The sequence below is a fragment of the Nansenia antarctica genome (assembly GCF_963989245.1).
Source record: "Nansenia antarctica genome assembly, chromosome: 8".
Taxonomy (NCBI): domain Eukaryota; kingdom Metazoa; phylum Chordata; class Actinopteri; order Argentiniformes; family Microstomatidae; genus Nansenia; species Nansenia antarctica.
This window is the reverse complement of record NC_137678.1, coordinates 38,585,622-38,600,463: the sequence shown is the minus strand read 5'-3', so window position 1 is coordinate 38,600,463 and position 14,842 is coordinate 38,585,622.

Here is a 14,842-nt window from a genome sequence, read left to right as displayed (position 1 = left end):
ATTACAGATGGAATTTCAGACGCGAGAGCGTGAGTTTCAGGCACAAGAGCGTGCGAGGGACAGGGAATTGGAGTTGGATAAATTAGCTCTTGAACGGGAGCGCCTTAAGTTGATTGCTGAGGGAAAGTTATCTGACGGTGGAGGTGGCGGTTTGGGTAATTCTAAGAGGGATAATTTGTCTGAAATGGTTAGACTGTTGCCGAAGTTTAATGAAAAAGATCCTGACATATTCTTTTCACTGTTTGAGAGTGTTGCCGACGATAGGGACTGGTCCAGTGGTGTAGTCTAGTTTTTTCTAGTGGGTATACTGTGATTTTGCCCTCCCAGTCAGAGCGACACCTGTCCCGTAGCGACACCCCATAAGCACCAGCCAGGGGCGGCGCTAAGGGGTGGCTACTTGGGCTCAAGCCCCGGATGTTTTCTGAAAAGCCCCGAATGTTTTACTTTAAAAAAAAAAAAAAAAACTCTCGTGAGTAACGTGCAGTACCGGAGTCCAACAGAGAGGCAGCAGCTGCGCGATATTAGCCTGCCTACTGCGTAGCCTGCCCTGCCCTGAAGAAGAAGTGATCTCAATCACTCAATCAGTAAGGATGGATATCCAAACGTTTTTTTCAACAAAACAAGCGCCAAGAACTGTTGCAGCAGCAGTATCAGCAGCTGACAACAATGACATCACCAGCAGTGATGACATAGATGATGTTTCAGGTTTGTGAATCTTATTAGAAAGGTGACTGACTCACTGACACTACTTTTCCGGTTTGCTAATGCTAGCTGGCTATCATAACATAACGTTATGTTATAATGAAAATGAAACATAGCAAGGTACTGTTACGGTACATGGTAAGAAATCAAACAAAGGATAATACTTATACAAATAAAGTGAATAACAGGCTGATGGTCTTTGATATCTGCACTCTGGTTGACTGAGTAACAAGTGAAAAATAATGATGTAACGTTAATGTTACAGCTAGTAAACATGGAGTAACCACATTAAGTATGCCCTTATGGTAGTATGTATGTATACAGAACATGACTCAAATCTATCCTAAGATGTAACGCTAACTAACTAAGTTTGTTTAATGTCCCAGGGGGGATTTGATTTCACAGTACTATACACAGGCCAACAATACATGCAATATATTGTCATATAACACAGGACAAGACTCTAAATACAATATAAGTGGTGAGCACAGAGTCTGCCCTGATATACATACTGTAACATAACTAGCCTCAGCCCATCAATTCTGTAATTCTATACAAATATAAATGATGGTGACTGACGTGTGTGTGTGTGTGTGTGTGTGTGTTTACTGTCTATTTTGTAATACAGCCTTTTGTCCGCTTTAAGGTGGTGGTAAGTTGTCCGCTACTGATTTGGCGGTGGCACTACAGGGCTCTGCCTCCATACAGATTAGCGAGGAGGATCCTGATTTTGGCCCGTTTATTACTACAGGTTTCGTTTCTCTGGTGGGTAGCCCACAGAAAGTGCCTGTCCAGATACTTCGTGATACGGGGGCTTCAGAATCTTTTATATTGGAATCGGTTTTAACATTCTCTCAGGAGTCAAGTGTGGGGACCAGCGTTTTGATTAGAGGGATGGGGATGCAGACTTTGTCGGTCCCCTTGCATGAAATTGAGCTTTACTCTGATCTGGTCCAGGGGGTAGTGACCATTGGTGTTCGACCCTCTCTGCCTGTGGTGGGTGTGGCCGTCATCTTAGGAAATAACCTGGCTGGAGGAAGAGTGTGGAGTGATGTGCCCCCACCTCTGGTAGTTAGTTCTGGGTTTACACGGCCAACAGGACCCGACCTAAGTGTGAAGGAGTTTCCTGAGGTTTTTACTGCCTGCGCCATGACTCGTGCTGTGAGTTGCATGGACCCTAAAATTAATGATGGTAAAGAGCCTGATAAGTTCACTCCTGACAATTCTGTTTTTCAGTTTCCTGATCTGCCGCCGTCTTTGTCTCGGAGTGAGTTGATTTTAGCCCAACAGGAGGATCCTGAGCTGAAGCTGCTGCTCAGTGGGATTCAGCCTAAGGATGAGCTGGAGAGCTCTGAAAGTGGTTGTTTTCTCTTGGAGGATGTGTTGGTTCGTCAATGGCTTCCTCATAATGATTGTTCTGTGAGTGACCCAGTTTTCGCAGGCAAAATTTACTGGTCCTTACTCTGTTGTACGACAGGTGTCCGAACATAATTATTTGATCGATACCCCTGACCGTAGAAAGTCTACACAGACCACAGTGAATGGGGTGTCTCCATCTCCATCCACTCCTGTGGTGGCAGCAGGGTGGGAGGAGGATGTGAGTGGGCCTGGAGACGGTGTTTTGCGTCCTCGGCTCAAGACTTCTGAGACGTTGGCTGATTTATGAGTACTGTTTGAATACTGTTTGGTTTCTGTTTGGCACTGGTTTGGGCTCTGCAGCACTTTGATGTTATGTGGGAGGGGGGGTCCCATCCAGTGGTCATTTGTTCAGATCATAACCCCCTGACCTTTTTGCATTCTTTGCAGAGTCCGAGCCAGCGCCTTACCAGGTGAATCCTTGCTGCCGGTTAAACCATCTTGTCCTAAATCTCTCTTTCTCTTGCTCCTCCCTCCTTAAATAGAGCTTTTCCCCAGGTACCAGGAATTGCTGGAGGGTGGGCAGGTTGTAGGGGAGGTTGGGATTTGACGATTAGGCTGTGTGGCGGAGATCACCGTTTTCTTTGTGCCGGTTGGTCAGATTGGCATAAATTATTGTTATGATTTGTATTTTTGATTAATCTAGTTTTTAAGTTAGGTTGTAATCTGGGAAATAGAATTTGCAGAGACCTTTTTAGTAGGCCTCTGTTTTAAGGGGGGGGGTGTGACGATCCACACTTGAACCAATAGTGGGCGCTATACATCTGTTGTCCTGTTGACCTTCTCTCTTGGTTCCAGATGGGCACAGGTGGGGGTGATCATCCTAATTGTCCCAGGAACTTTAAGAGTGGGTCAAATTGATGGACTCGCTCTCTTCCTTGTCGACCAGCAGCCGTTTTTGGTTGTCGTTACTATTGTCTTTATCATTATTTCTATTTAAACCTTATATTCTTTAATAAATCTCCTATTATTGTTATCCATGTGTCGTCTCCCTTTTTGTCACCTTGTCAAGAGCCAGGCAAGCGTAACACTATTGTTTACAACATCTGTCAAGACGACGATGTTCAGTACATGTTGTCAACAGGCATTACTGATAGGAATGCATCTGGGAAAGGTCCAATGTCTTGATGATTTATAAGATACTGTGTAGTGTAATTCCAGCTCATCGTAGTCTACTGAACTGTATCTAAATCTGCATCGTCTACTTTTAAAAGAAAGTAAAATGACTTCACTCCTACATCCTAGTCAAGGTACCACACCCCTCTATTCACCCTCAAGAGACTTTCTAACCTCGGCTCCTCTTGTTCGGTAACCGTGGGGACATTCGAGGCAGAAGTGCGTTCATGAGGGATGGAGACCTGTAACTTGATTGCCACATTCTCAATCAGCCAATCACTCTCACTGGTCCCCAAATGGGTAGTAATCCAATAATCATAGCTGAATACATTCAATGATGTTCTGCATCCATATGGATTTACAGCTTCTGGTAGTACAGTTAAAAAATAATTGACTATTGTGGCCTGGGGTGGTCCAGTGGTCTACAGTGCACACATATGCTCATGTCGGCATGGGTTAGAATCCGGCCCATCACCTGAAGGGGGCACGGATGCACATCAGAGTCTCCAACAACATCAGTGCCCGTTTTATGTCCGTCTTTCAGGGTCTTTTGGGATTCTATAAAATGCTTTAGCTTCCTCCTTTCCTCGGATATTATGGCATCCCGGCGCACAGCAAAAATCTGGCATGGTCGTAATGTTAGCTGTGTTGTTACCAGCTCTCCCACTTTCTATTCTGCCAAAATGGCTTCGTTAAGGACGCTTCCGGGTTGCGTGACGTCAACTCCCGGAGCTCTATACAAATAAAACTTGATTTGATTTGATTTGATTTGACTATTCTCCATTCATACTGAACTCAATCAATGTCTTTTAGTGATCTCATTACAAAATCTGAATAGTGGGCTGTTAGATAGATTGGGGATAACACTACCAATATCAGCCCAACCATAAAGACTCCCCGCACAGCTACTGGGGTAATTCAATTCATTTGAATTAGGATCTGCGCATTTTTCAACAACGGCCAGCCCAATGTCTGTCTTACATGTAACGATGAATTGAGAATCAAGGACCCCAATTGAAATAAGCCAGTGGCTTTCTTGGGTTTTTATCCTGTTAGTTGACCTTGTATGTAATATGTACTTTCATGTACCTACTTCTGCAAATCTTCTAATAAAGTTTTCAATCAATCAATCAATCAAACAACGGCCCGCTCTCTCTTCCATACAGGGAAGACTGATAATCTGGTTTACTGGCGCCCTCTAGTGACTCAAACGTAAACTGCTTAAACAAGAGGATTTTATATTGTAAATGTATACAGCCAGCCTGCAGCACCAACATGTACCACAGTAACCCCGTAACTAATCAGATAGGTATTACATAGAACATCGCATTTATGCTAATCAGTGCATCCTGTATCAAAAAGGATAGCCTGAATGCTATATCATTACAATGTGCTATCGTATAATATGCCGAAACACTTAAAGCTAAACATAACAATGATGGATAATAATTTAACTTACAGATATTGCCACTCAAACTGTTAGAAACTAAACGATAACTAAGGATGGGGCAAGAATATTGATGCTGTAAAAAAAACTATAGTTTTCTTGTAGGGTTTTAATACATGGAAACCGTTCGATTACAACATAACTACACATAATTAGATGATCAAACGGTCCTTTGCTTTTGAACACGTCCCAAAACGACGGTATGTTTACAAGTAATGTGGACTCATTCAATTATTTAATGCTTGATAGGAAGGAGAGATGAATAGATCAGGGGGCTATTGAGAAAACATTCGTAGCTGCAGCCCCCAAGTGAAATTGTTAAATTGTATTAATTAATTACATTATTACACATTACATAAAACATGTTACGTTGATGGGGATTAACGGCAGTTCGATAGGCCTACTTGCCCACACCGTCATTCATCGTTTTCATCAATCATGAATTTGATTTTGATTACAATATCACCGTCGAGGCTGGTTTAGACAGGTTGAGGTTGTAGATTCTGATACCATGAAACCGGGAGCGCTTAACCAATAGAGAATATTGCCAACATTGTTTAATTGGACAGACAGCCCTGGGATTATCCCCTGGGGATATGATTTGACCAAGCTCTCCGCCCGAGACGCGCGTGTGTGTGTGTGTGTGTGTGTGTGTGTGTGTGTGTGTGTGTGTGTGTGTGTGTGTGTGTGTGTGTGTGTGTGTGCGTGTGTGTGTGCGTGCGTGCGTGCGTGCGTGTGTGTGCTCCGTAGTAGTAGTATGCAGTTATGGAATTATATTTATCACTGTGATGATGTGATTTAACTAGCCAACTACGTTAGCGGAGCGAATTACGTGTGAAATGAGCATGCTAGCAGGTGTTTTCATATAAAATGTTAGATATTATATCAGCCATAGCTGACTAGTGAGCCTGCATCAACCTTAATGCTATTCAAGTGCAAGAAGATGACATTTGTCTTCGCCGTTTAATCTTCGCCATTCATCTGCTGTGGTAGTAAGCGCAGAGCAGTAGAATGACGTCACTGGCCAATAGGGACATGCGTTACTGCTTTCTGCTGTAGGTCCCGCCCTGACTGGACTCGGAGGAACTTTTTTGCAAACAGGTTTAGCAAACAAATATTTTAATTTAGCAAAAGAAAGTTGAGCTTTGTAAAGAAATGTTTTGGAGTTGAGAACAAAAAAAAAATCAAAGCGAATTTACGAACGCAGCCATTGACTCTTCGCCGTTCTGCTTTCGGCGCCAAAGAGAAGTGGTCACGTGACCCGGGGCCGCCTCAGAACGTTGAGAAGTTTTACCTCAGAATGACTCGAGACAGCGGAGACACACACACACAGACCGACGGAGAGAGACTCATCTGAGACCAGCACAGCAGAGACGAAGGAGAGAAGGTTAATATACATTATTATGTATTAAACAGGCTAATATTCTATAGTTATTATACATTATTATGTATTAAACAGGCTAATATGCTATAGTTATTATACATTATTATGTATTAAACAGGCTAATATGCTTGTCGAAGGTTGACAGCACACAGCTAACTACTAGCTAATGTATCTACTACATAGCTACCAACGGTAAACTGCTGGTAAAAACACAAATAACGCCTAATATTAATTACAACTAGTAGTTTAGCCAGTATTAGCAGTAATAGTGAGAAGTTATCTTTTATTTCAAATGTTTTTTATTGAGCCGAAACTTGTTCACATACATTATGTTGTATCGATGCTCATTTTCATTTATAAGAAAGAGATACAAAAATATATTCACTTATCTTCAAATATAGAGACGTTATCTTTTGATCAATTAAATTACAGTGTAAATTAACATTATAGTCCGTTTTTGATCAATGGACTCATTCAATTATTTAATGTTTGATAGAAAGAGAGATGAATAGATCAGGGGGCTATTGAGAAAACATTCGTAGCTGCAGCCCCCAAGTGAAATTGTTAAATTGTATTAATTAATTACATTATTACACATTACATAAAACATGTTACGTTGATGGGGATTAACGGCAGTTCGATAGGCCTACTTGCCCACACCGTCATTCATCGTTTTCATCAATCATGAATTTGATTTTGATTACAATATCACCGTCGAGGCTGGTTTAGACAGGTTGAGGTTGTAGATTCTGATACCATTGAAACCGGGAGCGCTTAACCAATAGAGAATATTGCCAACATTGTTTAATTGGACAGGGGGATATGATTTGACCAAGCTCTCCGCCCGAGACGCGGGTGCGCTCCGGGCTCTCTCCCTGCTGATTGCGCGATTTCCTCTGTGTGTGTGTGTGTGTGTGTGTGTGTGTGTGTGTGTGTGTGTGTGTGTGTGTGTGTGTGTGTGTGTGTGTGTGTGTGTGTGTGTGTGTGTGTGTGTGTGTGTGTGTGTGTGTGTGTGTGTGTGTGTGTGTGTGTGTGTGTGTGTGTGTGTGTGTGTGTGTGTGTGTGTGCGTGCGCGCGCTCCGTAGTAGTAGTATGCAGTTATGGAATTATATTTATCACTGTGATGTGATTTGCAGTAGCCTACGGCAAACGAGAATAGTGAAATAGTGACTTTCAAAATAACCTTTTTAATGGCTTCTGTGTCGTTCTGTGTGCTTTAAACTGCCGACCCCTGCGATAGACAGTCAGACGTGTTGTAAATGTCTTTATTGGGATAACCCCTTGAGATGCATCATCTCGTTAGCCACGTGTAGTGGCTACATACATCAGTGGCCAATGAGGTCTCTTTCTATATCTGTCGGATACTATAAACGGGAGCGTTGACAGGTATGTATATGTAGGCCTACTTGAAATCAACTTCATCATGAATGTTTTTGGACTAAGTGTATTAGCAATGAAATGACAGAGGGGTGATCTGGTGTATTGAAATAATAAGAGACATAAAAGTTATCCAGGATATGAATATGAAACAGTTACTCCGCGTTCGTAAATTTGCCTGAGCGCAAACTGGGTTCAAATAATGGAACCAAGTAATTTGATTGGACAAGAGGCAGTCACGCAGACGGATGACGTCTTCATCTTAACCGTCGAGATGACACTTGACGTCACACAACGCAGCTATAAAAGGAGCACGCGGCTTCAATCTGGCCACTAGTATGAATTCAGAGCTACAACGAGGTAAGCGCTCGTGGCCTGAAGCTAGTTACCGTTGGAGATGTAGCATGTGTGTGTTTGTGTGTATTTGGGTCAATGACATGAAGTGTAAATTGTGTGTCCGAATGTAATATTTTCTAAAATTAACAATTTATATATTATATACGTATATGTTATGGTACATGTGGGAAAACGGTTTATGTCACCATTTTTCCCGGGACATGCCAATATCCACCGTCGACTTGGTACATGCTAACTGCTAGCATGTCCCACGGCATGTACCAAGTCGAAGGTTTATCCTGATGGCCTAGGCGTGAAATCTTTAAAAAAGATTTGGTAGTACCGAATGATAACAATCTATGCAAAATATGTCCTATTTAGACATCTTTGGGTGCAAAATATAATATTAATGGAAAATGTTTTATGCATCATTTAACTTTTTAACCTTTTGCACTTCTGAAAACCTTATCCGTCATTGACCCATTTATGTATTGTATACAGTGTGTGTGTGTGCGTGTATTTATGTCTTTTATACTGTGTGTGTGTGTGTGTGTGTTTGTGTGTGTATTGTATAAGCGTGTGTGTGGGTGTGTATCTATGTATTTTATACAGCGTGTGTGTGTGTTTGTGTGTGTATTGTATACAATACATAAGTACAAAACACACGCTGTATACAATACACACACAAACACACACACACATGCTGTATTATACAGCATGTGTGTGTGTGTACTGAGTAGTGCTGTCCCAAACGACTATTTTTCTAACGATTAATCTAGCGATTATTTTATCGATTATTCGGTTAGTCTAACGACTAATTTATCGATAAGTCTAACGATAATTTTTGTACTGTAAAAAAAAAAAAAAAAAAAAAAACGTATTTGTCTCCACCTCACTGCTATGTTTAGCCAACTTGAATGCCAACATGGCCATTTAGAAGTCTGTCCATCACCACAACACATAGCTAGCTAACGTTACTCTCGCTGCTATGTTATGATTAGCTAAATTGATGCTAACGTAGCATGCGAGCTACGAGCTAGATAACGTACAGTAGGTGCTCGCACCACAATGACAATAGGCTACCGTAGCTAGCCAGCTACATAGCTAACGTTACTAACACCAGAAGACAAGACATACGAACTGTGGTGAGCTACATTGCTTGTGTAACATTAGCTAGTAGCTATCCATTTTTCACTCATACACTTAATTGTCTCGCCTGGTAAAATAAAGGTTTAAAAAAAAAAAAAAAAAAAAAAAAAATCGCCATTTTGTTTATTTACGACTAACCGACGCATATTACGCTAACCGACGTATTGACGTAGTCGATGACGTCGACGACGTCGAATAATCGTAACAGCCCTAGTACTGAGTAGAGATCAACGTGGGTCTTGTGTGTAAATTACCGGAGACTCTTGAGTTAGAGATTTGTGCATTATAAATTTGCCTTGACACATGAAAGTCTATGGGCTTGACCTCTGTGAAAGTCTATGGGCTTGACCCCTGTGAAAGTCTATGGGCTTGACCCCTGTGAAAGTCTATGGGCTTGACCCCTGTGAAAGTCTATGGGTTTGACGGCCCGCCTGTATTAATAGGATGCAGCTTTTTGGCACGTTGCACCCAGGGCCGCTTTTAGGGGGGGCTAGCTGGGGCGGTGGCACAGGGCCTCGCGCTTTGGAGGGCCTCGCGTGAGGCAGGGTAAAAAATAAATAAATAAAAAACGCCAGGCAAGGGACCATATTATTATTTTTGCCTTTAATACATTTCTAAATATTCACACATGTGATACTCATAGTCAATCATATATCTAAAATCTAGCATACCTGTAGACTGTGAGGACAGGGAGATTCTTAGCAACAATCCTTATATGATTTATATATGGCTCCACCGAGCGTTGCGTCAACGTCACGTTCTACCCGCTCCACCTAGCGTTGCGTCAACGTCACGTTCTACCCGCTCCACCGAGCGCGAGGAGCGCGCGGTTATTAGAGACGTTCATAGCGGGAATTTTTGAATCAGGACCTATATTCTCTTACGACAATCATCAATTATGGGTAAGTATAGCTAGCTAGCTTAATTTGTCCACATCTGCTAGCGGCTTTAATAAACTTATTGAGGACACAAGTTGGGTTGTATTGACAGCTGAATGTCGTACTTGGAGCTGTCCGTGGTACTGACGCAGGTAGCCTGTCACAGGACAAAAAACTCCTCTAGCAAAAGTACCTCAGGGTGACGTCATTGTGTAGCTAGGTTTTTCTTTTTTATGTCAGGAAAGTACAAGGGTCTGTAACAGGTCTGCTCTACAGTAACACAATCTCGCGATAGACCGCGAGACCAAGGTTGCCAGGTGGGGCGGGTTACCATGTAATGGGGCTACTTTTGATCACACTGGGCTGGGGGGGGGGGGGGAGCATTTGGGCACCTGCCCAATAGTAATTAGAGTTTTTCTGATAATCTGAGGTTTTGTGCTTTTTTTATTTTTATGGATTTAGTGGTTTTTACACTGTGGTTAGGCAGGAATATGTCATTCCCATCTGGCAACCCTGTTTACAGGCTGCTTTGGCGGGCTTTGCGCTGCGCCAGCGCGAGCCGATATGACAGTTTCACCGCGGGGATTAAAGACACACAAGTTATAAAGGACTTCAGTTCAATTCTATATTCATATCGTTTTATATGTTTATATGTTACTTTGAACGTTTATACTGTTATACTACACGACGGTGTTAACGATGGAGGCAGTTACAGGTAAGACTGCCCATTAAAGTCTGTCAGATAAAACCTTTTTCTGATCTAGCCAAGTGTTGAGAAGCTAACTAGGCTAGCTAGCACAGCCTGGCTGGTTTCCAGCCCCAGGTGATGATAGTCAGGAGGGCTGCCCAGCCCAGGTGATGATGGTCAGGCTGCCCAGCCCAGGTGATGATGGTCAGGCTGCCCAGCCCAGGTGATGATGGTCAGGAGGGCTGCCCAGCCCAGGTGATGATGGTCAGGAGGGCTGCCCAGCCCCAGGTGATGATGGTCAGGAGGGCTGCCCAGCCCCAGGTGATGATGGTCAGGCTGCCCAGCCCCAGGTGATGATGGTCAGGAGGGCTGCCCAGCCCCAGGTGATGATAGTCAGGAGGGCTGCCCAGCCCCAGGTGATGATGGTCAGGAGGGCTGCCCAGCCCCAGGTGATGATGGTCAGGAGGGCTGCCCAGCCCAGGTGATGATGGTCAGGAGGGCTGCCCAGCCCCAGGTGATGATGGTCAGGAGGGCTGCCCAGCCCCAGGTGATGATAGTCAGGAGGGCTGCCCAGCCCAGGTGATGATAGTCAGGAGGGCTGCCCAGCCCCAGGTGATGATGGTCAGGAGGGCTGCCCAGCCCAGGTGATGATGGTCAGGAGGGCTGCCCAGCCCCAGGTGATGATAGTCAGGAGGGCTGCCCAGCCCCAGGTGATGATGGTCAGGAGGGCTGCCCAGCCCCAGGTGATGATAGTCAGGAGGGCTGCCCAGCCCAGGTGATGATAGTCAGGAGGGCTGCCCAGCCCCAGGTGATGATGGTCAGGAGGGCTGCCCAGCCCCAGGTGATGATAGTCAGGAGGGCTGCCCAGCCCAGGTGATGATAGTCAGGAGGGCTGCCCAGCCCCAGGTGATGATGGTCAGGAGGGCTGCCCAGCCCCAGGTGATGATGGTCAGGAGGGCTGCCCAGCCCCAGGTGATGATGGTCAGGAGGGCTGCCCAGCCCAGGTGATGATGGTCAGGAGGGCTGCCCAGCCCAGGTGATGATGGTCAGGAGGGCTGCCCAGCCCCAGGTGATGATGGTCAGGAGGGCTGCCCAGCCCAGGTGATGATGGTCAGGAGGGCTGCCCAGCCCCAGGTGATGATGGTCAGGAGGGCTGCCCAGCCCCAGGTGATGATGGTCAGGAGGGCTGCCCAGCCCAGGTGATGATGGTCAGGAGGGCTGCCCAGCCCCAGGTGATGATGGTCAGGAGGGCTGCCCAGCCCCAGGTGATGATGGTCAGGAGGGCTGCCCAGCCCAGGTGATGATGGTCAGGAGGGCTGCCCAGCCCAGGTGATGATGGTCAGGAGGGCTGCCCAGCCCCAGGTGATGATGGTCAGGCTGCCCAGCCCCAGGTGATGATGGTCAGGAGGGCTGCCCAGCCCAGGTGATGATGGTCAGGAGGGCTGCCCAGCCCCAGGTGATGATGGTCAGGAGGGCTGCCCAGCCCAGGTGATGATGGTCAGGAGGGCTGCCCAGCCCCATGATGATGGTCAGGAGTGGCGAAGTAGAGGATACGGAGGCGGAAGATGGAGCTACTCAGAGCAGCAGCAGCAGGGCTGAGAGTGATGGAAGACGAGCCTACGGTGTCAGATATGTCATGTATGATGATCCTGGTAAATTGGCCGGTACATATGGACTCTACAGTTACAGATGTGATCATTAGAAGAGGTCCCCCAAAGATGAAACCTGGATTTAGTTATCCTAAAAATAATGAGAACAGAAACTTTAGTGAAACTTTATTTCTCAGAAAACTACCAAATGGGGGGAAAACTCTCAAAAACGGGACATGTCTTTTTGCTTTTGCTGTAAGCTTTTCAACATAAAGGATAGGCCTACATGGTGGTGAGTAACATCTCTATTCATGTCAATAATGGCTTGTGCGTATTTAATGTTGGGTATGATGACTGCTTTATCCTAAATCCTAATCCTTTACGAGTATAAAAGGTTTGAAATGAAACAAACATGGTTGTAAACTATCTAAATAAGTAGATATTCTATTGTCTATCAGCACAGCATGTGAGCGCATTTCTTGCAATATATCGGTGCGTGCGTGTCGCGCGGTTATAATAGTAGCACATCATTATAAAAGGCCTCGCAAATCTGACTTCGCACAGGGCCTCGCATATCTCCCAAACGGCCCTGGTTGCACCTGTCGTCATGATAACTGATGCTTCAATCACAATGTGATGTCAACACTTGTGCGGCTGAAACAGCCTCACAGTCATCCGTGAACTCATAGTAATTATATAATAATATATAAATATATAATACGTAATTTCACATTCTCTTCCTTGTTTTTCATATTGTAGACATGGATGATGATCATCTATACGATAGTCGTTGTAAGACGACTAGAAAGACGAGTTCGGGGAATGCCGGCCTTTTGCAGGCAAATGACCGGTTACAGGCTGCTAAGCGGCTGATGGAGGACAGCCCTACTGTAAGTGTAACCATCACTATTAGCACACACGTCCCTGCAGTTATACCAGTGTTGTGTAACCATGCAGCCATGAATGATGCCACACCTCCTCTGTTCTGTCCTGCAGGTCTCCTCTGTGGGTACAGCCGCCCCCATCCCGGCTGCCCCCAGGGACACAATCACCCCCTGGAGCTACGACCAGAGGCAGACCTGGGAGAAGCAAGAGAAGGACGACTGGGAGGCCACGGCGAAGGACAACCCCGTCACTGTAACCACTTTACATTTTTACATTTTTGGCATTTAGCAGACGCCTTATTCCAAAGCGACTTACAATCAGTACATTTGACTAAGCAAGTGAGTCATCAATCCACCAGTCGTAGCAGGAAGAGTAATCCAGCTCAGGCCCGGGGCCATTGATAGAAGGAAAAACCTTCTTCTAAACCTAGGTTGTTGTGGGTATTTATTTTAATATACAGTACAGGCCAAAAGTTTGGACACACCTTCTCATTCAATGTGTTTCCTTTATTTTCATGACTATTTACATTGTAGATTGTAGATTCCCATATTAAATATATATATATATAATACAGTGGCGGGCGGTGCATTTCACACCTAGGCCTTCAGTGATGTCCGACACATTCCTACCTGAATTATTCTACCTCTTAATACCATCGTTATGACGCCATGGCTCTAGAAACTAGACAGAAACACAGTATAACCGGGCGTTGCATCACCTTAACATAGTCAGACAAGTACAACAGAGTTATATTAATATTTCCGAAGCATTTTTAATCAATAAATCCGCATTTACAATGAAGAGTGTTAAACTAACATATTTAAGATCGCTACATTACCCACGTCTGTCGTCTCGTCCACCATAATAGCGACAAAGGGTGCCTTTTTAATCTCCATTTTGATCTCTTCTCCCATCACTTCCGAAATAGCAAAAATCAGGTCGTTTTGTATTTTGCCTGACGTCCCAGTAAACACTTTGTTTGTGGACAGGTGGTAATGTAAATCTGGCTTTCATCGTGTCCCCTAAATGAAAGTTATTGTTTACCCAAAAACAGGACACAATCGATCAGTATTATCGATCAGTCAACGAAAGGGTGACACTTGTTCGTTGAGCTGTAAATCCACTCGCGTGTCCCCAAAGGTGTTCAAAAATCCCACATCTACCGGCATAGTTACGCATCTCAATAGTGAATATCAATAGTGCGTATCAATAGTGCGTATCCAATCAAAAGACGTGCTGGGTGCTGACATCATTGAGCCTTACAGCAGGCGCCGTTGTTGCTATTGCTCACCAACTCGAAATCTACGTAGGTTTCCACTAGGAACGCCACAGGTTTTCTCGATCAACGTTAAGTTACAGGTCGTATCCGCGGCACGGTTTATTGTGCAGGCGGGCAGATTTTGGAGCCCCCTGGCAACACATTTTGATTGGATAAAAGCTTTAACATAAAAGCCAGCCCTCCAAATCTCAATCGGAGACTGGAAGCAGCGCAACCAAGAGGAAAGCTATTAAATGAAGAGAATAGACTATGGGGAATCATTAATACATATTTGTGGAAAAAATATATTAAAATAAAATGTATATTCTGATGATGTTTAGGCCAGCAGAGAAGGCCTTGCTGGCCCTGACGGCACACCACTGATATAATATTATAATATAATATATAATATATATATATATAATAACATATTATTATTAACACATATTATATTAAATATTAGTATTATATATTTTATTAACAACAAAAAAGCAAAGGGTGGCTACTTTGAGGAATCTAAAATATAAGAGTTATTTCACACTTTATTGTTAAATACATAATTCCTATGTGTTCATTCATAGTTTTGATGCCTTCAGTGAGAATCTACAATGTACCAA